This window comes from Arctopsyche grandis, chromosome 10 (genome assembly GCF_051622035.1).
Source record: "Arctopsyche grandis isolate Sample6627 chromosome 10, ASM5162203v2, whole genome shotgun sequence".
Lineage (NCBI taxonomy): Eukaryota > Metazoa > Arthropoda > Insecta > Trichoptera > Hydropsychidae > Arctopsyche > Arctopsyche grandis.
Window position 1 is genome coordinate 14951435 of NC_135364.1, and position 26556 is coordinate 14977990.

Genomic DNA, 26556 nt, shown 5'->3' on the forward strand with positions numbered 1-26556 from the left:
CAGTTTGCTGCGGTCGAGGGACGGGTATACACGTCATCGTCGCTTTTAACCGGCACTTGTCGCCTAGCAACCGGAATAAACAAACCGGAAAACCTGTCAACTTGGGAAACGCTGTGAATCATCCTGGAGCACAACACTGCCAGCCAGACAGTGTTAGCATCGATTTTAAACAGTGCATTATAGTTTCTGAACTCGGGAATTCCCGACTTCGCGGGTAGAGTGCAGTGCTTTTTTTACAGTGCAGTTTTGTATTTTGTTCCATCACACACATCTCAGTGACCTCACCTTCGACTCTTTAAGCTGACTCCGTGTGTCACGGGTGTGACACCACCTGCATTCACCTGCTGTTCGGTGTTTTTTTGACCGGTGAGTTTTTGATTTTCACCTTTTTTTTACAACATCCACTGCTACTTTTCAACCTTTTAGAACCGATCATAAATAAGAATGCCAACTCTAGTATAAAAAAACTGGTCAGGATAACTTTGTCAGGACAATATGTATTCACAAATTCTACCTCATTTATCGACAATATGAAAAACATATGAAAAATAATAATAAAAAATTTGAATGCTTTAAAAAATAAAGTATTCAAAAAGAGTACTAAATCAGCTAGCGTTTTTTCTGATTTGGAACAAAGCAACTGTATAAGGGACTGTCCTTCGCATAGGTGTATAATTAATAGGCAGTCCTAATTGCAGCCGTAACTACACATGTAATCTATCAAAAAGTAGGTTTATAATATTGTATATCTATATGTAATCTCACCGGGGATATGGCGTGTTCTTCGCAGATTAGATCTTCCGTATTCTTCCTGTCGTTATACGCGTATAAGTACATAGATATACCTTGTAAAACGAGCGTTTACCTTCCGTTTTACCTCGTTCGTTATATCCTAGCAAGGTGAATTTTTCCACGTCTTTGCAGCTTCAAAGGTATGTATGTACCTTGATAATAATCGTTCCCGTTTTCTAGGAAAATCTTCTTTATGTACGTACATATGTAGGTGGTGCAAGCTCTTCTTCGGGAAGCTTTTGTCTTTGAAGATTTGCAGTGTTGTCAATTGAGACGTTTTCAGAACGCGTACTATACCTTTATGTGTATGTTTACATACATGTGTACACAATTCTTTTGATAAAATTCTAGGAATTTGTCAAGGTATGCGAAATTTATCGCGCGAAATTGTCGGCTAGATTCTGTTGAAAAGAAAATTCTCGGAAGGAATGATTCAGTATATTCGTGTTAAAAAAAAAATAGGATACCCTTACTATGTAGTAAACCCGGGTGCGACTTACCTATTACAGGTATTCCATTTCGATTGTGTAAGGTTTTGCGATTATTTAGTTCTCAAACTTACTTTTAATGTGTTTCAATGAAAGTACATAGTACCTATCTGTATTTTTGATGATGAACTTAATTGAATATACGCTTTATAATTCAGTGCTTCTTATCTAATTTTACTATATACAAGTGTAGGTTTTAATTAAATGTTTCGAATCGCTAATTCGTGTTTATAATCTCAACGTAGTTTTACTTTGCCTAAATTTAACGTAGCCTACAATATAATGACTTTAATAAACCATAATCAAATTAATATTCACGCTCCTGCACTGCACTTAAAGATTATAATTTGACCTTCTATAGCACTTTTTATAAGACTGGTTTATTTATCCGCGTCTAATTGAATCTAAGACATAAATTTGAAGGGCTGCTGATCAAGGTTGAAATCTCAGCTTCAACAAATTCGTTTCGTCGAATCATATATCTACAGTTGTGTATTTTGTACTACAATTTGAGAATCTCTGTCCCATTTGACGTGCGTTTGTTTTGAAAGGACCTTCTCTCCTATTGTGCTGAAGCACTCCCGCATACCTCACCAGGTAAGATAGCCTTTGCTCTCCGAAGTTTGATCCAACTCCTTTTCCTTTGAAAACGACGCGGCCGGCACAGATAAAAATAGGCTTTACGACATATCGAATTCTTATTATTGTTGTTTTTGTTGTTGTTAACAGTGACATTAGTGCAATTTGGAACATTGCAAAAGCCGACCTTCGTAAACAAACTTTGTTGCGGAATGCTCCGCGTTGAGCAAAGCCAGCGTAAGTGCACACCTTCAATTTGAGCAAACATTTAACACGTTTAACAGAACCGGATCAACTGCGAAGTTTGTCGCAATCAATACACTTATTATGCCGCAGACAAGGCCGTCTTTGGTGTCTTGAAGTTGACGTTTGTTGAGCAACCAAAAGTCGATCAAAAGCGGTGAGGCTGCGTGTAGACGACAGGTTGCCTTCGTGGTCCTTGCGACATTTCAATACGTCAAATTACCTGTCTGTATGTTTTTAATGCGTGATTGGTTAGCTCTGATCCTTTTTAATCTGCCGAAAAGAAAAATAAATTGAATTTTCGTAGTGGAGTTTTGTAATTAAATTCTTTCGCTTCGATTCAATCTTATTATAAAACCACGAAAAGTTTTTCTTTGAAGTCGGCTTTAAATTATTCTATTAAATAAACGAGCGATAGTTAAAAATATTATCAATTATACGATAATGAAGATTTTATCGCCCTTTATAATCGTCGTTAATTTTGCGTGCCCGTGTAATTTTTTTCTTAATTATTAAACACACCATTTTTGATAATATAGTTCAGGAGTAGCTAAGCTATGGTACACGTACCAAAGGTGGCACGTATAACAATATACATAGATGGCACGTGAATGATTTACCAAATTTTTAGTTCATTTGGCAATTTTCATTCGGTATTTGTACAACTTTTTTTTGTGAGTCATTATTTTCACGTTTGTGAGTCATTATTTTCTGAAATGAATTTTATTAAATCCAGCTTAAAATATTATTTGACGAATCTTGCTGGGCATCCATATTAACAAAAGTCACAAGATATGAAGTAGATGTAAACCATTTGTCTTCAAAAAAAAAAAACAGGAGCAAAAATATCATTAATAAATAATTGTTTTGTATTTTTATGTATCTACGTGTATTTTTTTATTCTATTTGTTATTATTACATTAAAATTTAATTTTTTATTGTTAGATTATTAATGTCTTTTTATATTGTATTTTGATGTTTATTATTATAGCTTTTAATTAATTTTTCTTTACTTTAACTTTATAATTTTGTTTAATTTTTTTCAATATAATGCTTCAAAGCTTTTTTTTCACGCCTGGTTAATAAATATTTGGAAATTTAGGCAGGCAAACGTAAAAAGATTTGTGACCCCTGATATATGTAGTTAATGGGACTCGACTCCCAAATTTGTTTTTTTTTTTTACAATATTTCCTAAATTCTTCCGATCGCTTTGCCATTTTGCGAGGTTTGGCCGCCAATAGAGATTTAACTTGCTTCCGCTTATTCGATGGTGAAATATAATCGTAATAAACACGTTTAAGAATCCAAAAATTTTGGAGACGATGACAACTAAACATATGCCACTAGCCTGTAGCCTTATATGTTTGACTTTCCACCCCCCACTCGTTTTGTCAAATTTTAATTTTGTTTAAACGCCTATAACTAAATATAACTTTTTCATACTATATCTTATAAAATCTTCATTTATAGGCTCTCATTATCTCTCATATATATATTTTTTTTCTTCACTAATAGGTTATTTCTGTGAAACTGTAAACTATATTAAAAATATAACATCAATTACTAAACTTTAATGGATCGAACGTATCAACAAATTTAAATCTATAATATTATTGAGTACCTAAGTATCTACATACATATTACGTATAGTCTAATTAAATCTGACCTTTTGCTACATTTTTTCAAATACTTATGTATACCTAATTGCTTTGTTTACATTGAACTCATTTTAATGTGAATTTTATGACTGTGGTTAGGTACCCGTAATATTGCATTAATATAGCTATATTCATTGTAATTTATCCATATTTGGTTTATGTGTGTTTTAATGTATGTATGTTCTTACTTGGAAAGTCGCCAAAGCCGAACGAAGACGTATCGGAAATGAAGTCCTTTTACGAGAACGGAAGTCCGTGCAAGATTATGCGGGACGCGAAAAGATAAGGTTTGTAATACAGCCGACAGGACGGCGGGTAGAAAATAGCCGTCGACTGTATAACAAAAACCCCGTTCATTTTCGTGGAAAACGCGCAACATCAATGGAAAGAAAATTAAATGAAAATTGGATGAAAAAAGGGAACGCACGCTGCGAAACGAACGACCCGTGACGCGTTCGCGCGCCTGATGAAAAACGTAAAATTCCACTAAAATCCATATTAAATTTTAACGTTTGTACACTGTGAGAAAATTTCACGGATCATTCGCGTCTCGAAAGTGTGAAAAAACGCGTCGTTGTGTGTCACTTTCTAACTCGAAAATTGATTCGCAAAACGCGTGACGAATCTATCGATTTATCCGAGCCGCTTATGAATCATGTCGTAACGAAGCCACACACCTATCTATCTCAATCATTAAATCATACTAATATCTACATTGTTTTTATTCTTGTTTCATATCGTTATCTAGTTCTTGTACACACAGTATCTTCACTGTATATTTACACAGCGCAGATGATTACTGAAGCGCGGATAAGAGGAGTAAATAAATATTATTACAGCATGCAAGTATAATCTTACGGTACAAAGAAAATTATATAATTATTTAATATAAAATTCAAATATTAATTAAAATTACCAGTAGTAATTTACTATCGAGATATACCCATATATTAAACATTGTCGTTCTTGTAAGTTGAAATATGTATGTAGTTTCCGTGATGTAAATCTATAAATTGTGGCTTATATTTAGACTTCCTCGTATTATTAATTGCTTTTCTTCGTATTATGTAAATAGGAAAATATATACATTTGTTTATATTACCTATGCAATGTGTACATAATATAATATCATATTTAATAGTTCACGATCGTTTCGTTTAAATATGAAGCCGGCGAAAGTTTCGATTGTTTTGTTATGGTGTTGTTGTTGCTGTTTTTTTTCGATACCATTTATATACGTCTACCATTATTCTCTTCTGTAATTCGAAAGAGAACAAAATGGCGGGTATAACACGTTCGTTTGTGAATCGCCATTGTTTTAGCATTGATGTTCGGCCAAAAGCTGTGTTCCTTTTCGTGTTTTCACCTTGTTCATTGTGTTCGCTGGCTGTTTTCGACAGCCATTTTATTCACACGCATCGAAAATGGAAGAAAACGAACGCTATTTGACATATCATTTTGGATTTGAGCAAAATTAAATCAAATATCTATTGGATTTAGTCCCTTTTTCGTCGAAATAACCTAGTTTGACTGACGCAATGTCAAATCAACGTATCTTCAATGCGTGCGTAAAATGCATTTGGCAATCAACGCCTATTCATATTTTTTTCTACATTTTAGCAATACGGGGGGCGGTACAGAATCGGGCGATTATAAAATCCTGGCAAATTTTCACATGATAAAATTAGTTTGATGCAACTGTTTACCTACTGCAATGATGAAATTTGATTGTATATAGTAGCGTGAATCAATTTCTCACACATATAAATTAATGATTAACATTACAAGATGTGCTGAATTCGACTCATATTTGAGTGCGATTATATGTATGTTAAAACAAAAATGCGTTTATAAAATTGAAAAGAAAGTGATTTAACAATGTTCCATTTCTGTGTTGCATCCATAAATCTGCTTTTTGTTTTGTAATTAGGTATATGTATGTACATATGTATGTAGTTCCATGCGTGCGTACACGGAATCAACGCAAGAAACACATTCCTATCTATCTTTACATTATAAATCATGTCTTATCATTGTTTCTTCTCGTTGTGGACGTATCACGGCTTCAAAAAAAAAAAAACAAATTCAATTCGTCATGTCATTGTAAAAGGTTTCCTCAATGCAATGAATCATCCATTCAAATTACTAAAATCTTAAATACTTATTATATATGTTTATATAAAAAATTTAGTTTACATAATACAAAATCATGCAAATGATGTAGTTGCTTGTACATAATTAAATCATAGGATAAATCTCGTTTGTATATCAATGTAAGAGTGGGTCACCTATCGCAGGATCGTCGTTTTGGACCATTGTTTGGTTTCGAAAAAAATTTTTTCAAGGGCATCCCAAATACATAAATTAACCCGGCCGAACAATTCGGATGTTCGTGAAAAACACTATTGTTTTGTTATTGTTGTTTTTGCATCGAACAATTCGGATTTTGCTCGAGCAATGTACTACACATAATTGATTCGAAAATGCCTGAGAAACGTTTACTTTAACGCGTTCGAAATTCGAAACAATGGAACACTTTCGCGCGGCGAAAAGGTTAAAACAAATTATTCGTCGCAGGCTACTTTCGATGTATCGAGACGAGGAGATATTGCTCAATGGAATAAAATCGAAACAATTGGAGCGCATCTCGTAAAAGCGTTTCCCACTGATGATATGAGCGAAATTTTCCTATTTTACACATATTAACCTCTATATATTTCAAATTAACCTCTAGGTAAACATATTATTCCCATAACTTTTTATATTGTATATAATTTTTTTCTTTATATGTGTATCATCCTCATCTACAGCCACTCACCATCCACTGCTGGAAGAAGGCCTCTCCAAAACGCTCTTTTACACAACTCTCAACCATTTCACACCACACCCTTTCCTAATTTCATCTACCCATCTTCCCTGCAACCTTCCATTCACCCTTTTACATTCTCTCTGGTACCATTCTAGCACTTATTTTGTCCACCTTTCGTCCACAGAGTTGCATACTTATTTGAGTGCAATTAGACTATAAATATGTAAAAATCTGCAATAAACAATGTCAATATCTCATATACATACATATCTATGTATGTATATAATTTGTACGCGAGTGACATGTTCTGTCTGCCTTTCAATCGCTCTGTCAAAACTTCAAGCTGTTTAATTTGACAGTGATGAATGTCAATCAAAATTTAGCTCTTAAAAGTACTCTAGCTACTGTTTACTAATATTGACGCAAGTTTCAGCGGAATTAAATTTCCTCTAGATCACATTTCAACCTACCACAATTCATATCTGTCAATCTGTACAAGGTCAGTCTAACAGTATATCAGACAATGGCTGGTTCCCTTTTCTAAACCTAGATTGCTGCAATCAAAATGACTTAATTTATGGTTTTAACAGACTGAAACCAAAACTGTCGGCTGGTCCAGATCTCATTCCTGCGTATGTGTTGAAAGCTTGCAAAGCTCCTTTAACGCAACCACTATGCTTTATCTTCAATTTGTCATTAAATTCGGGAATTTTTCCTGATTTTTGGAAAATCACAAAAATTGTTCCCATTTTTAAAAAAGGTGACATTTTATCAATTACAAATTATAGACCGGTTGCGCTACTTTCTGCTCCTGCCAAGGTGTTCGAGGCAATTTTACATCGGTATATCTACAATCACTGTGAACCATATTTGATCGATCAACAACATGGATTTAGAAGTTCTCGTTCAACAGTTACTAATTTATTATGTTTTTCCAATTATGTAACCAAATCGGTTGATGCGGGAAACCAAGTTGATGTAGTATATACCGATTTCATGAAGGCCTTTGATATGGTAGACCATAATGTTTTGTTTGTGAAGTTAAGAAATTTTGGGTTATCAAATGGCTTGATGCAACTTATACAAAATTACTTTGAAAATCGGAGGCAATTTGTCTATTTTCACCCTAATTCCTCAAATGAGTTTATTTCACATTCTGGGGTACCTCAAGGGTCCAACTTAGGGACATTATTCTTTTTAATTTACATTAATGACATCTCAAAAATAATCAAGTATTCAGACTATCTTTTATTCGCCGATGACCTTAAGATTTTTATGACAGTTAAGTCTCATAGTGACGCAGCCCTTCTCCAATTGGACTTAGATGCGCTGTCAAGTTGGTCTGTCGATAATAAATTATTTTTTAGCATTCAAAAATGCGGTGTTCTCAATGTGGCAAGATCTTCAAATCGCTTGATTTATCCATATCGCCTAAGTGGTGTTGAATTAAAGTTTGTGGATGAATATTGTGATTTGGGGGTCTTGTTCTCGAATAATTTTCAATTTAAACGACACAGACAATATTTGTTTGCGAGCCACAAAAATGCTGGGATTCTTACTAAGAGTTAGCAAACCTTTCCAGAGTACGTTGGTGCTTAAAATTCTTTATGAATCTTTAGTACGTAGTATTCTAGAATTTTCTTCTATTATATGGAATCCTACCCATATAACTCATTCATTGAAGATTGAGAGAATCCAAAAACGGTTTCTCAGATATCTTTATTTGAAACAGTATGGTTATTATCCTTGGCTATATCCTAGTGCATTCCTATTAGGGGCGTTAGGTTTCAACTCATTGGAGTCTCGTCGGAATATGTTACTGGGAAGGCACTTTTTTAAGCTGTTGAATGGGATAATTCACAATCCTCAGGTTCTAAATGAATTTAGGTTTAATGCACCTAGCAAATTCAGGGACTTGAGATATCGTGATTTGTTTGTTCCTCCTGTGGCTCGCACAAATATGTTGTCAACGGCTCCTATATCTAGGGCTATATATCTGCTCAACCGGATTTCTGGTGAAATTGACCTCTTCAATATAAAATATACTAATCTGGTTGAGTGGTTGTTGAGGAATGCCAGTGGTTGATTTTGCCTATTAAATATGAATGATTGTTATTACTTTGTCTATGTTTTTTTTTTATGATTTTATGATTTTAATGATGTTGTGTCAATATTGTTATTTTTATAAGTTATTATTACTGTTATGATGTTATTTTTACTGAATGACCGGCCACAGTGACGCGTTGGAGATCTCTGTAATGTCACTTTGGCTAATATGTTAAATATGTTAAATAAATAAATATATTATTTGAATTCTGTAGGATAATGCTATTCCTTCGGTTCAAACATAACGTTGCCGAAATAATTTACTTTTCCATTACAGTATTTTTATCTTATATATGTACATATGTATGTACACACAAATTTACATCAGTGGAGGAACTGGGCTAGTCCCCTAAAATTTAAAAATGTCCACAATTCAATTACAATAAATTCAACTCGTTGTCCATATTGAAATTGTTTACTTGGATTACAGAAGTTCAGAAAACGGAATCGGCCTTACCTGAGGTAGGCCAATTCCGAACGAACTGTTCAGTATAGGCATTCCGCTGAAGACAAAATATTTTTTAATTTAATTGTCTCTTCAAGAATTTACGGAATTTTCACTAAAAATTTTCTGATGTGTCTATCAAACATAATTTTGAATTTTTTTTATTAAAATAATACATATTTAAACAGAACTATTAGGATTACAAATATATGAAGAGACTCGACTCGCGACACGATTCCCTCAGAACAATTGTGTAGTTAGCGCAAAGAAATAACGATACCTTGGAATCTTGCACTCTCGATCCATTGTTCGACTAATCATTCAGAAGATTAAGTTTTGAAGACAAACAAGACGTTATTAAGAAAGGTAGTGTACTCAGGTTTTTTCTGTTAGCATAAAAATGAAAAATTATACTCATCACTTCTAGGTTTTTCTGTCCTTACCTAGTCTCATGTTTTAAAAGTCACGGCACGCCACTGGTACATATGTACATATGTTTGACCTTTATTTATCTAATTTTGTTTCGAATTGACCATAGGTATCATCTAATCTACTGCGAAAATTGTGGCGTATGAAACTTTACAACTCAGATACACGAGCAAGCATTAACTCATTAATCGATAAACCTATCTCAATTTCGGCCTGTGTATTACACGGTTAAATTTCGCCGTAGGGTTTTAGAACAAGGTTGTTAAAACATAAATAGGAACTGGCTGTCGAATGAATTCAGTACTGTATTTTTACTATTTCGATATCGAGTTCTCTCGAGATCTTATTATAAAACTCGCGTAAATCACCGCACTTTAACGTTCTCGTATTCCCAAAAGAACACAGACGATACACTTTCCAGACTTTTCCGTTCCTCGTCGCATTAATTACATACCCGTCTTTCGAAGCCGTAAGTGATTCTCTATTGCGATTTGGAATATATAAATATATAATTTTATATAGACAGACAGGGCCTCGAAATGTCGAAATCGTATCTATCGGGTCGCAGACACGTCTAATTAAATTTTTCTCGACTCGCTTTTTGTTCTTTTCGCTTTGCGGCTTCTTCTTGCGACGATGATGGCGGTCTTCCGTGTTGCCAAATGTAGTTATGACGTGAGAAAGGTGGTTATCGTGAGCTTACACGACGTTATTTTGCGTAATTATATTTCAAAAACTGCGAAGACACGTCTGATTATCGAGCTAATTTAAACCCACCTATGGATCTCATTATACAACAGTTGTCTGCCATCAAAAAAATCAATCTCACAATACCGTACATTTCAATTTATAATAGCATAATTGATGAGTTACAAAGACGAGTTGTTAAATAGTTCCATTAGATCCACTTTAATAAATTAATCGAAAATTTAAGAATAACTTCTGTGTTTGAAATATATGTATGTATTTTTTTCATGAAATAATATGCTATTCGGATCGTGATTAGTTCCATTATATATAAAATTACTAAAAAAGTTTTCATCCCAATTACAATGAAGACATTTCATTAACCAAACTTCACATTGACGGGTCACGCTTTTCGTTCAAGCAGTCGATTCGTTTCTGCCTTTTCCGATTTTTTTTCGCATAATTCTCTTCACACGATCTTTTTTGCACTTTGACTTTGACCGTCTTGGTTTTTGAAACTTTTTAAATACCGATTGCAAATACCGAAAATTTACATCTGAAAAACACTGTGTATTTGCTTGTCTAGCATATACAAATTTGTCTACGAGTAGTTTGCCATACCATTTTGGAAACGCATTAGCAACACTCTGTTAATATGTGACCAAAATATATTACAATATAATGCATTCCATGCATACTTTCGTTTGATGTGTGACGCAATAGTAATAATACGGTGTTATTAAATCACCTATGCGTATAACGGGCGTATTGTTTATTTTTTTATTCTATCACGAACTTGTTCGTAGCCCGAAGGTAGTAAGTTTCACATTGTCCGAAATTAAAATTCGAGTATTCGTATGCTAATGCAGACGTGTATGTGTGTATCGCATGTTTCTTTTGTGTTATTGAGTTATTTAAAAGCAGACATTAGTTGAAATGCTAATTTTAATGGCGAACCCTGGGGGTGAACGCGTGCTTCTAAATGTGGAAGCACTGGATGCGAGTTCACGTGATGCTGTTATTCTGTATTAATTTCACATTGAAAAAATGTTGAAATACCTGTCATCGTTTTATGCGTTGAATTTCGTCATATTTAGACGTGTATGAATCCCATCGTCTATATTACTTATTATTTGAATTTAAAATTTTTATCGTGTTTTGAAATTTCTAGTACTGTTAAGAAATGTACGAATTATTGTCGTTAATTATTTTTTAATGTCGTACAAATATATGTAGGAATTTTAATCGTCAATGGCCTATTCTTTAGAAATTTAATTTTTTAAGTTATTTCTCTTTACATATCCTATTCGGATCATATTCACAATTTCTGGATCTAAAATACCTTTCTTTCTTTTTAAGTTTTGTCGAATTCCCGTTTTCATTTTTTCCGGTTTGTCTCACCTATTGATACTGTAACGTAGAGATTAAGTGAGTGGCGCTCGACAACCACTGATTTACTAGCGCTGATCATAAAGGCCTTAGCGTATAAACGAGCCGTATACAACAACCAATAAGGTCTCGCAACTCATCGACCAATGATCTCTCTGTGCTGAGAGTGCACGCTGTGTATAAATATTCGGCGGATCTGTCCCATGCTTCATTCAGAGCTGGCTCGTCGACGGATCTAGACAAATAAACTACCTCTACTACTAATCGCTGCGTCTTTTACTCCGATCTCGGAAACAGTCAAAAATGGCTCAGTCAACTTCATTCAGATCATTTATACGATTTAGACATTCATGCCATTTACGGTATGAATTTCGTTAGAAATTCACACAGAGTACTACACGGCATGTGTTTTGTTTTTTTTAGATAGTTTTGCACGTGCAAAAAAAAACGTTCTCTGGTACGACAAATCTATAGCACCGTGTTCCTTCCCGAGCCTCACCCCCCGAATTTTTTTCGGTGATATTTTATGCTTGTATTGAAATTGATCGTGATCAGTAACGCGATTAATTGATAACGGCGATTCCCATATTTGAAAAAATGTAGGAAAAACTTGTCAAAAATGGTATGAATTAATAATGACATGAAGATATGCCTCTCACCACTCGAGTCTATGCATGCGTCCCGTGCCGCTCTTTTGAGTGTTGTTCTTATCATTAATTTCTCGCTGCAAAAGATTTTGATGCCTTTCAGTAATCAAATATTATTTTTAATTCTTCTTTGAACAATATTTTTCTATGAATTCTAATTTAATATATAAACATTTTAATTTCTCGATACAATAAGGAAAAATTCATTAATAATGAAACAAATAGAAAAATGTATTATGTGTATATTGTTTACACCTATTGACATGCATCGGAAATTTCTGGTATTAAAAATGACTTAATTATACTTTTCCAATTTAACTTTAGCGACATTTTTTGTATGTAATATTTGTGAAATTCAACTCTCCTCTTTCCTTCCTCGTTTCGTGTATTAAAGTTGACTTTCAGGTCAACGATTATGCCATTTCATTTCAGTATTAAACTGCGGCTTGACGCAATAATCGCTTGGCAGATTTATTTTTCCGAACTGTGAATATAATTATAATAAAATATGCTAATAAAAAAATAATCCTGTTATCAAGATCACGCTAAAATACATATCCAATTCGAAAATATATATGTATGTATATATAACCCGATCGCGGAAATGGACCAAATTGAACCGGAGCCAGACGGGTGAATCGATCGCTTTTTAGGCGACGCGCCGCATCTAAAGTGCACGATTGCATCGGCTGAATAAAAAATCGCGTGCACTCGATTTGGAATATCGCCCAAAAGAATCGTATTTTTTTTCGGCGGATGCAACAATTCCAGGGGAAAAGTCACCGTATGAAAATATTGCATATTGCTTTTTCGCACAGCTTGCCTCCTCGGTCCATAAATCTGCATATAAAAACGGGAAAAGCAATTTCCCCACAACCGCTACGTATCAACCCTCCCTGTACGTAGCCGTGGGGGTCGAAACGTAATTTCATAATGTTTTTGTCAACCCCCCATCCCCTCCTCTCGGCTCTCGCACGTTTAATCCGTACTACAGACAACCCTAAATTTTAAGTAGGGGATCTCTCTCTCTCGCCGCGCTGCATTCGACCGGATGTGTCCCCGAACGTGTAAATTTTAAAGCCTAGTCCGAATAGCAAACACGTATATTTTCCGGCTTAGCCGAATGCGTTTGTTCTGTTTCGCTAATTAACCGGATTGTCCTGATGTACTGCCGCCAAAGGGCGAACAAAGGGCTATTACGGCGTACAATAGGATATTTATCAACACGTTTTTATTTTTATTTTACATATATATGTATATTATAATCCTGATATAAATAACACTGTTCCATTGGATTCATTATTTTGTGTTTTTAATAATTGTGATATGAGATATCGCATTCTATAATAATTAAATACATATATTCTAAGTATATCTGTCTCGTATCTTATTATAAGTTTTGGATACAAAAATGGTATACGTTTTTAATTTATTTTAAATGTACATATGTCAGTCATAATTTAGACAGATGATTTTATATTATATGTATAATTTATAAGAATGCGACTGTGAATGTGAATGACGTAAACCTACATATTTTATTATGTCCTTTTTTTCTGCCTTACCTATTCTATCTGTTATGACCAATTTTGTAACAATTTTAACCAACTACCTGTTATAACTACCTGCCATTTGGATTTACAGGTCCTTTCTTCGATTTCTCTATTACATATGTATATTTTGAAACATTGTTCTTAGTGTACCGGTGCTAACCGAATTCTCGATTGAGCAAATTACTTTCATTTCTTCTATACCTACATGTTTTAATATTTTCTTATGATATCATTACGGGTTTCTCTTGAGTGACAAATATATGGTATAAAACTTGTACATACGTATATAAATTTATAGATTATACATTTGATACAATAAACAAATAGCAGTGATAAATAGTAGGTAGGATGATTTGGCCAATTTGATGGGGAACCATTTCAACAATGAAATCAGATAAATTGGCAAACTCTGATAGGAAACGATCGACATGGAGCGCAATATCCATGTCTGACCAGCGGCACTACTGAAATACATCTTAATAAATTATTTTCAATCGAGGTCAACCCATAGCTTGAACTCGGAACCTCTCGGTGGTTAACATTAACGCTAATTACTGAACTATGTATATTTATGGCTGATGTAGATTATGCAAAGTGTAAATAAAATGAAAAAGAAGGATTTAATCCTCTGAATTTTGAACTTTATTGTTTAATTCAATTCAGTAACATCCTGTGCGAGATGGTGACACAAAAGGTTATTTATATGTAGATTCATTAAACATTGATTTTTTTTTAATTGAGTCCTGAATATCGTACAGAGCAATGACTCTACATCCGCACTTTAACATTTTTCCCTCGCTGCGAGTGACTCGAGGATCTCGTGAGAATAGATTTTTTTCCGTCGACGCATTCCTAAAGCGCAGATGAACTCGCAAGAATCGTCTCCTCTTCAGTCCGCAACTGACACAAAAGCTCACACCATAATTCGCTTATAAAGTGCAGGTTTAACGTGGGCATTTTACGGTGTCGACAAAGTCGTTAGGCGATCCAATGCAAACAAGCCCGTTAAACGTTCGCATTGGTCTGCGTAGGCTCTCAATCAGATCCTGATTCAATCAGCGTGGGATATTTATTATAATACGCATTAGCGAGAGCGATTTGTGACCCAGTGAACCAGTAAAAATCGTTTTCATGCACATCTCGTACGTACGTATGTGGAATAAATGTCGACTTTCCAAAACACGCGTCCTGAGGAACACACCTTGGAAAAAATTGACATTCCGCTCCGGTTGGCACTGGTTTGAACTCTCGTTTCGTGAACTCGTACACTATTTATCGTTGAACTCTTCACCTCTAACTGTCTGGTTTGCTGTCGCTATTAATACTTGTCCAGTTTCGTGCTGGTTATCGGAATTATTTCATCGCTCGATGATATGGTTTTTATTCGGTCGGAAGGAATGTAAGTCCAGTGTAACTGTTGTTTACACTGTAAACTTTGCAGTGTGCTGCATTGTTGCACAAATTATCATCTTTGGGTTTGGCGGTGACATAATCACAGGCTTTGTGTTGTATAATCCAGACTGGTATATGGCCGAGAATGTTGACTTATAAATTATAATTTCATTTCATTTTTATTTGAGTTTTTTTAGTTCATTCTGTTTATTAATGTAAAAAATCTAATTATTTATTCCAAAAGGAATTCATCTTGCTTTGAAATATTTTTCAATTTAAGTACCTGTCTAGATTTTTATTTGCGCTTCTTGAGTATATCATCGAATTTATATACATACATATTTACGTAAATCTGTAATAAGAGTTATGCATTAAAACTAGGGCTGTGGAGTTGGAGTTTTGAGTCGTGAAAAATCAACCGATTTTCTTTATTATGGTATGTGTCAACTAGACTCATTTAGTAATTTATTTATATGTAAAAATCAGGAATTTCAATTACCTTATTAAAAAAATCGTTGAATTGCTGTATTTTGTTGTGTTGTGACCAAAACCGATTGTTTCCTTCATCTCATAATTTTTTATTTAAATTTTTACTCTTATTCCTTTTTATTTGAAATTAATTTGTTTGAGTATGCAATTCATACATACATATGAACCTATATACTGTGAATTTACTTACACTTTATTTATACCTATTTCATTACCAATAATTTAATAAACTGGGGTATATGTCAATTTTTTTTAAATTCGATTTTTTTTAAATTCCTTTTTATGTTTCGAATATCGCTTTTATTTTCATTACTAATTAATAATAATTGTATACGTCAGCAAGAAAATTCGATCTTATTAAAATCATTCAAGTTGGAGTCGGAGTTTGGAGTAGGAGTCGGAGTTGGAGTCGGTAAATTTTTAACCGACTCCACAGCCATGATTAAAATTGACATTGTATGAAAATTTTTCTTTTGATCTCATGAAAATGTATTCACATTGATGTCCATCTGTCGATGGTTTTTCTAATTTTTACTGTTTTTTAATTATTAATTATTTTAAAGGAGAAAACAGAGCTTTATGAATAAAATATTACATTTACGTATGTCTTAGTATTTATAGACATTGATTTTTTTTATTTCGAACGATCTTATATACCTACTTATGTACTTAATTTATTACAACGAAGCTTCCTTTGATCCACCAACGCACAGCCAAAAAATAAAATAAAAAACCACACTCGGAAAATTCTGATCTACGACTACTTAAATTTCCTTGGTCGTTTGAAACCTCTTTCATATCCTCCTGCACGGTTTTGGATTGTATTTCATCCAATTCAATTGGAGTGCCTTATTTTACGACGTCGTAAACCTTCGTCCTTTTTTTATTATATTCTCTCTCTTATCTTCATATACGACCGCACCTTGTGCATCGCATCGCAGCGAAATAATAATACAGTACATAATACATTTGGGATTCTGCGATCATAATCCACTTAATGATATATCGATCAAATACAAATATTTCTGCATATAATCCGTGTGTACATACACATGTTTGTATAATATACAGGTGTTTCGCATTCAGTCTTGCGTCAAATGCGACTCCAATCCAATTCAGGTGTTATCTGAGCGGCAAAGCGATTTCTATTCCGGGAGGTCGTTAATTAAACCTCTCTGGATAGATCAACGTCAATTTGAGTTAAAGGGAGCAAGCAGATTCCAATCAATTCCCTGCTCGTTTAGTAGAATATGTTAATTTTGTAGCATCGTTCGTTTCGATGCAACTTCCGTCAAATATGTACAATGCAAATTTTCTACGGGACACTGTTTTGAATATTCACCAGACGTGTCTATGAATATTACAAAGCAATGATCAAACGTTGTTGATTATGTCAAATAATTAATATTATATATATATATATTAATTATACATCATATATTTGCATCATACGCATATTCGATGGCACATAAGTGTATGTTTAAGTATATGTTATTTTTCAACGTTTTACAATCGAATTCGCGTTCTATTATTTTAAATTTTAATATTATTTTATATCAAGATCCTTTAAATTAAATTTGATTTAAATTATTCTTAAAATGAAATCATTTATTGAATGATCTACACATGTATATTTCGACAAAGAAATATTCTAAGACGTGAATTTTTCGGCATTTAATGGTACCTGTATTTTATTTCTAGTCTTCTTACTAATTAAAAATTCTTCGAAATTAAAATAACACAAATGTAACTTTTTTAACTGTCTAATGATTTTTCAATTAGTTTGACGTAAAATTTTCCTTCAGAAAATTAATTAAAAACTTTAAAATGTGTATAACATATTTTGTCAACCTTGGTTGCAAAGAACGTGTAACGCGAAAGAAACATTTAAACACAAAGATTATCGATAAAAATATTATAAACCAAACCCCAAATAAAGTTGATTTAGTGGGATCGGATTAGCCAGGAAACAGTTTATTTGGGTCAATTGAATTCATTCGAAATAAAAAAATGCAATAATCAAATCTATATATGTATGTACATACAAATACAACACTCCGAATAACCAAATTTATTTATTTATTCAACTAGTTCAAATGTCTGGATTAATGATTGATTGTTCAGAAATGTATTTTATCATCACTCCCGATAATTTAAAAGTGTTTCAAAATAGTTAACTGGACCAGATTCACAAGCTATCATTTCAGTTTTCAAACGAAGCATTCTGAAAAATATAAGACGTAAATCACACGAACCGAATATCTACATAGATTGGTAGCTCAACAAAAGCTATCAAAATATCGAACGTTTCCACTCTCCGAAGTGTGGAATTCGATAAATTTTCAAAAGTCTCTAAATCTTATACGTCTTAAGGCGTATCGATGAAAGGAATCCGAATTTAAAGATCGCCTACAGTCTTACACAAAGTTTTCACCGTGTTGATTTTTGTTACCAAACATTTTATCTGCAGCGGACGCATCGAACTGTGTGTTTACAGATTCCAAAGCCCAGAAGTCACCCGCTCCGACTTTGATTATTCAAAACGTTTTTATAAAACGCTTTCGGTGTTTTTTTTTCCTTCTTTTCCGACAAACGTTTCTTTGGACACGTTTTGGTATGCCGGGAATGTTATAATTTGTAGGTGGAGCGAGCTCGCCTTCACTATTTATTCTAATGCGAGCATCATCATCATCCCTCGCAACTTGGTAGTACCACCACCAGCCATTACTTACTTCCACGAAATAGGCGATGTTAAATGAACGTCGTACGTTTCCTCTATACGCACACGAAGTTTCCCTGTAATTCCTCTTTTCGTACATGAGAAGAATATAACTTGAAATTCAGAACGAGCGCCATTCAAGTTTGCTTTCTTTCGCACGGTGCTATAAAAATAGCTTTATTGTTTTATAATACGAAAAAATAATATTATTATACGAGAACCTTTTTATTAAAACATCTGCTCACTTACGCATTCAATTTCGCTTTTATGTGAGGTAAAAAAAATAAATGAAAGCCCTCGGTTCTTAGAACAATCCTTTTTTTTACGTTCGCACAAGAAGTCAGACTCCCTCTTTCGTTTTAATTTTCATTAGGAAAACTCAAATATTTATGAAAGATTATGAAAGTCGGTGTTTATTAGGCTTTTTCTTTTTAAAATACTGTGTCTATACATATCTTACATATAATCAAATTCCTTAGTTTTATTGTCGACGTTTACGACGCGCTTAATTTTTCATTTACTATGAACATTTATTTAATAACACGATCGTTCGATCAACAAGCATTCCGAGAAGTTTCTAGCCAAGTATGGCATTCGTCAAATCTGAGAAATTATTATTATGTGTAATTATTATTAATACTAATCGTAGGAAATTCAAATGGGAGGCTTTTAGTTGCTTTGCCGGCGCTCGCGGCAGCTCGAATTTTTTCCCTTTAAGGAAAAGATACCTCAATTACACATATGTGCTACCTACGGGTTTGAAGGTTCATTTTACACACGTTATCAAGCACTTCATATTGAGTTACGTCAAACGAAATTGAACATCAATGATTGTGCTCGATACAATCGGCACGGGTCGTTGCACTGACTGTATCGAGTGCGTTATTCAACACCTACAGTTTCCACTCGTACGGCTCATACCGTCTATTGTTATCCAACATTATGACCTTGTATCGCACTAAGAGCTTCTAAATTTGAGTTGTCGGATTGTTTGATTCTGCACTGTTGAGTATGAGAGTGAGGAAAGATCAGTTTACGCGATTTTTGATTCGTTCTGCGTCCAAAAAAATAATATACATTAGTCGTATGAACACATCACAGAAAGTCATTTCATCTTTAAAAGTGAGCTCACAATTCTGTAACACTAATATTAGTATGTATAAGAAAGCTTTTAAGGTTCATAAATCACGTCTATTTGTGGTCAATCGTGTGTATAAAACGATAAATAACCAACACAAAGCAGTAAGTATAAAAACATTTTTTTAAACCCTTTGTGGTTATGCTGCTGCATATAATAACAAATTGAATTGTTTTTTTTTTATAATGAAGCTAATTAGACCAACCCTTTCAGGAGTGGAGAATTTGGGGTCATTAATTTAGTAGCTCTTTGTATGGAAAGCTACCATATATGGATATATCCAGCAGCGTAGACTAATGGTTAGCATATATGTATGTAATGCTAAAGTGGTCACGGGTCCAATCCCAACGGTTGCTGCTGGCCAGACCTTGGATATGTGCTCAAGGTCGATCGTTAATTTATCTGATTTTCATTGAAACCGTTCCAAAAAACTGGCATCCCTGTCTTATCTCTCTCGCAATATTCGAGCTATTCAGCATTTCGAATTTTCGCTGATTTTAATAAATGCTGCAAATTTGTCCACAGATGTATCTGTGGATGTTAAACACTTGTACAATGTTTGACCATAGATGTCGTATTGAATTTATTTTTTTTTGCTTTGTAGCAATCTGTTAAGACGAGTGTGCATAAGTGATTGAATACAAATATAAAAATATGTTTATTTATAATAAATTGGGTTGATTTGTACTTGTTTTGAACGAGTGCAAAATCGACTTACACATACATTACAGTGCGCGACGATACATTGCGCATGCCAGCACTTTCATTAGTACGGGTGCACTTGCTACTATGACGTCACGTCATGCGTGAAAGAAAACCTGAACATGTACTGCTGTATAGTATGAATAGATCGTTTCGGTTGCTGGTGTTTCGGATACGACACGTACACATTACAAAATATATGATTGTGTCCATATAAAATGTACTAAAGGATATTTTTCGTATTGTTGGTTAAGTGCAGTAGCCAGCTTGAACTGTACTGGTATTCCTTCCTCGTTTGCTCAATACTGAACGTCGTGGTCATTGATGTTGTCTAGAATTTGATGGATGATCCGCCTTCACTCCTTCTGGTTCTATGCCAAGGCAGCGTTAAGCCTCTCCAGGCCCTACACATTATTCCTGGCAACAGGGCCAAAGTAGAAAATAATTGTGGAGAGTCTACTTGTAGAGAATCTCTTTGAAACTGACTAGCATGTAATTCTCCATACAATGCAATGGGGAACAACAGAGATCGCACCAGGCGGATTTTCGTTCTTCTCATAATAGAGCGGTTCCTCCATATTTTTATCACTGACCACCGCCGTTTTCGCCATTCCTACTCTTCTGCGGATTTTCGATTGGCATCCTCCTTCCCTTGAGATCAAGGCACCTAGGTAGATAAAGTCGTCGACTTTCTCATAGTATTTTAAAGCGTTAGACTTTATGGAGTCTCAAATCTGTCAACGAATGAGATTTTAGTTTTATTTTTGTTTATCTCTAGACATTGTACATATGTAGGTCTCTATCTCTATTATACGAAGTAGTTCAGCCATTTCATCAAGAAAATTGGTAACGGTATAAACGAACCTTTAGATGTGATGTCATAAAAGTCAATGAACATAATACTACCAAAGAATCGACTAATCTCTTTAATACTGGATTGTTGAAACTGATATATGTAAACGCAGCTTGACTTTGTTATAATACTACATCAACAATGTTAGTCATTAAATTTTGAAAGAATGAGCTTTCTATATATACTGATTTAGAATATTCTCACTTTATAATAAATTATGTAATAGGTACATATATATGTATGTATATGTAAATAAAAAATGCACTTTTGATTTGCAAAAAAAAAATCCAGATTTTTTTCTGGAAGTTCTGACTTCGTGAGGTCGGCTCAAATTGATTTCGTTGAAATTTTTTCCTTTTTTTTCTTAGAATAACTGGGTTTCGGCGGTCCCTGGGTTTGATTATAGGGCGGCGAACCTTTTCCCTGCTCGTTTGGATCGGAACAAGCTTGTAACGCCCGCAGACATCTCACTTTACACCTTATGTCCCATGCGAAATTACCCAATTCCCCATGTGCAGTTTCCACATTATACATCCCCCCTCACAACCGCATAATTTGGAATCTTTAAACCCATCGCGGTTTCACTTTTTCATTGCGTACATACTATATACATACAATGTACCGTGCCTCGTTACGATGGATGATTTATATTCGTAGATCGTGCATCGCACATTTCGATTTTTAACCTCCACCCCACCCCGTTGATTTATGTGGAAACCGCCCTGGTTTGTCAAATTGTTTGATCAGAACAACGATTCGGGGTCGTCGGCTATCCCACGCCCCTTGGAAAGCGATCAGTTATTTCCATTGTATACGCGCACGTTGATAATTATCGGTTTCTCAGTGTCTCACGTGGCCAGTGTTGTATGACAAATTTGTCCCTACGTAAATCAAGATTTCGAGAGCCCATTGTTATATGTTGGAATCTACTTCGCGTGTCATGGGTTGGTAACCTTTTCGATTTTTAGACTCGTCTGGTTTGCGCATGTTGTAACTTGCTATCTAGTGTAAAGCTTTTCCTGGCGTATTGGAAGTGTTGCTCTTTGAAGAGGGTCCAAAAGATTTATAATACAGTGACGTGTCGATGGGTTAAGTGGCGAGTTGATCGCCTCGGGCGCTTCTAGGAAAGGGGCGTGAATTTTTATATGAATTTAAATCAGTGGTATTTTATTTTTATTGAACTTTTCGGAGCGTTCGAGGAATGCTTGCAATGAACGTGTTCGTATATTAATTATATTGAATTCCCGTTTTGCATACTACAACAAAATAATATGTAAAAATACGTATTCCGGTTAGTTAAAACATTTTTCGACGAAATACTTCAGTTCAAAGCACTATAAAAATCGTTTCAAATATACAACTCTCCGATTACCGACTCGCAATTAAATATAAACTATTCTATATTTACAGTTATATGATATCATACAAAGCCAACGACTGTATGATATCATATAACTTTTGTATTATGCTAAAATTGTCAAAAAAATTATCATGCACATATGTACGTAATAATTAAAAAATATATTGTTTCGAGATAAAATCTTATTTTACGTTTGTAATTTTTTTTTTTTTTTTGACATGTTGACAGTTATTTCCATAAAGCTGAAAATCACACTTGTGAATTTTTATCTTTCAACATGTTGAAAATGGCCTTTATGTATGTTGTTAATACAGTTAAAACGAGTTTAACAATGTTTTATATTTATAGGAAGCTTCACTTGATATGTTAAAACTTTAATGTTGACATTTATTGCCTGTAAGTAAAAGGGCCATGTTTACATTTGCCATTCAATATGATGATAGAGTTTTTAATCACTTGAAACATAAAAGTAAAAATATGCTCTATTGTGTGTAGGTACACAGTATATTGTTAAATTTTGCAAAATTAATTCCTATAATATCTATAATATTTATTAAAAGTTGTTAGATTGTGTATATTTTAGTCAGTGAAGTGTTCACTCCGGTTCGCTCATAAACATACTAGTTTGTTCATACACAATCTATTGGTTTTATTTTAAGTGCTAATTGTCGAAATCTATTTTTTTTTTGCAATTTGTTTTTTTTTGTGTACACTAAAATTGGCCAGATTGGTTCGTGTTTCAATAAACTAATATGTTCATGAACAAACGAAATTTACACATGGACTGTAATATATATACTTTTAGAAGCTCTGGCATAATTAGCACTTATGTTACTTTTGGGTGTGATGTAACGTCCCCTGAGGACTATTATAACGACAGGTAGATAGTTCGACGCGTAAACGATTCTTGGAACTGGCACATTTTTGGAAATCGATTTACAAACTTTCACCCATATGTGTGTAATGTAAAAAAATCTCGCATCTCATAATATATTAAATTGAATACATCAAATTTATACATGTTTCACGTGGAATAAAATACTAGTGCTAACGCCGTGCGTGCGAGTCGTGTACCTATTTCAATTTTATTAGCTGCGAAAGCGCGCGAGCTTATGTCGTTTCTTATGATGAATGTGCGCTTCGTTGAAAAGGTTTTCCACCCCTGTCCGATATGATGAATGCCCGTTGGTCATACGAACATCCCAGACATTGTCGTGACGTGAAGTTATTCAACGTTATTTAATGTTTAGTGCGTTAAAGCACGTACGTGACCGGCAACCGTGACTTTACCACCCCAAAATGCAACAATGACTTCTGAAAGTATGAATTATCAAATTGTTATTTTTTTACTTATATGTATGTAACTACATGTATGTATGTATGTACGTTAGATTAGGCGGTTAAGTGTTTTCTCATAAGCTGAAAGGTGTACAGTTCAGATCCAAGCAGAAAATGCTACATTTGGTATTTTTGGATTTTTTTTATGAATGCTAGATGTTATATAATATGATCATTAGAATTTGTTCAATTATTTGATTTTATTGTTGAGACGATTTCATAGAAATTTTCCTCAACAAAGCATAATCAATTTTGTTTATTTCCATTGATTTCTATCTTATTAAGAAAGCAACGAAAAATCACTGGATGAATGACCTCTCTCAGTAAACTTTACTCTCAATTGTAAATATATTACTCATAATGAAGCCCCGTATAATTCATTTAGGTAATTCAAAATGTATTATATATGTTCTTATATAATACACATGGGTAAATAAATATAACTCAATGATTCTATGATCTTACGAAAACTCAGCGGCGGTTTATCATACATTGAAAATAAGCGCGCGCTGGGGGCCCCCGAATCTTGGAGACCCCGAAATGGGTTTTTGCTACCAAAATTTACAACTTATTTTACGTATTTAAATTGTTTTATTTATTTAATTTGAGAATTTTGTTTTTGTAATTTACCCTATCTGTATTTATATCAATTTCGTTAATTTGATCATAATTTCATCTAATAATTTGTTTAATGTAGTTTGTTTGTTGGTTACTACTTAAGTTTATTATTAAGCTTAACATTAAAGATCGATACAGAAACATAAGATTGAACACATGATTGTGTTCAATCTTATGTGTCAATCTGTTATTCTATTTAAACTTTTACAATTTGATTCTCACTTAATTTTAAAATTTGTATAATTAAATTTTTAGATATACATATGTACATATATTGAAGCTTAATTCGAGGCTTTCTTTAGTATTAATTTCCTTGTTTTACTTTTATTTTCTTTATAAATTATAAATTAATATTATGCGAGTATGATTCCACTTTATTTATTTTGTATACATATATGTATATACATATGTATGTACTTAATTTATTACAAAAACTGTTAATGTTTAAAGTACATATACTAAATAAATATGGTTTTGTAAAATTCTAATAAAATACCATATACTGAAAAGCATAGTAAAAAACGATGATAGCATTTTTTTACTGAAGTGGAGGCCTCAAATTTCAAATGCGCCCGGGGCCCCCTCATTTACCTGATCCGCCACTGCGAAAACTGCATAGTTTTACAAAAGTAATATCAAGCCACGATGCAAAATACAATCGGGTCGTACACGTTTATAATACGTATGTTTCAAATTTGTAATATAGCAATTTTATTTATCGATTTATTAATATTTTAATGTAAATCTAATATTGTACATAGAAAATCCATTTTTTCGCATACATATGTTACCGGTGACTCGACAGAAACATCACCGACAAAATTTGATTTATTTCGCCGACACCATTTGATTTATTTTGCCGACCTTCGTCTATATTGTCGAAAAAATCCATTAAATACATGATACGGGAAAATATTGTAGATATATATTTTTTCACAAAAGAATTCTCGTTTAACCTTTACGCGTCACGTCACGATGACCCAACGATAATCACGGACACACACGACTAAAATTCTTCCGATAGCCAAACTCAATTTTATGATAACATTGCGTATCGTTTTATAGACACTTTGTAACCGAAGAGGTGATAATATTATACGACTATTATCGCACGTATCAAAAATGTACACACGTCCGACTTTGAAAGGCGCGCGCGCAACTTTCGCTCGAATGTTATTCGTGCCCGGTTTTAATTATTTTTAACCCTTTTAAGGTTTATATTTTTAATGTCAATGATTTTTAACGACTGTGATTTACATCTTCGACCTTTCCGGTAGTGATAAGAGTGGGCTACGTGAAGCAAGTGCTGTCGGAAAATGCCGGATTCGCCGAACTTTGCCATTGCCGCGTCCCTGACATTTGAATTAAAAATAAAAGAATTTGTGCGTTTGAGTTTTTTTTTAATAAATTCAAAAGGCTTCTTTGGAGTTGATTCTACAAAAAAATATATAAATTGTTGTATTTTGAAAAAATTAGTCGAACAACTTGAACACTTGTTTGCGATCGCGTGGGAATTGCTACTAGTGTTGAGTGTAATGTGCATCGATGTTTACACACTTTACGTATCATTAATTTTGTTGATATCTCGTTTGGTTTATCTTGTATCTGCAGTGTTCATTTTTCAACCCGTTATTTTCCTCGTAAATTTTGACGGTCGTCAACATCATCAGATTGCGGATATTGTGACATTATCGGCGAGCGCACGGTAAAATCGATAAGTCGCAAGCAACGTTGATTGATTGCTGTAATTTTAACAAGACGGCTTGCTTTCACCAAACCATCTATAAATAAAGATAGGAAATATAGCTTAGATAATTTTTGTTGAGATTCTGGTTTAAATTCGTGTATTCTACCACAATTTAATCGTTACCTTTTGATTTCCGTCTGAAAATCACTCTCATAGTCGAGAACAACTCAATTTAGCAATTAACCCACCATGAGAATCGTTAGCCTCGATTAAACACTGTCCCGTTCGTTGTTCAGGTTAAATATTGATTTAACTACTAAGCAGTTTTGCAGTAGCGGACCCATGCAAAAGTTTACCGTTCAAAAAAAGAGGAAAAAGTTAAGTTGTGCGGTTCCAATCGATTTTTCCGATGTCTATTCTGAAAAAATTGTACC

General features: G+C 33.8%; 1 protein-coding gene across 1 annotated transcript in view; it reads left to right on the forward strand.

The window, feature by feature from the left end:
• LOC143917799 (uncharacterized) overlaps nt 1-26556 on the forward strand; it is a 72294-nt gene continuing 45738 nt past the window's right edge. The window contains exon 1 of the mRNA XM_077439389.1: nt 1-366. The gene's annotated coding sequence lies outside the window, so the exon portion shown is untranslated. The remainder of the gene's footprint in view (nt 367-26556) is intronic.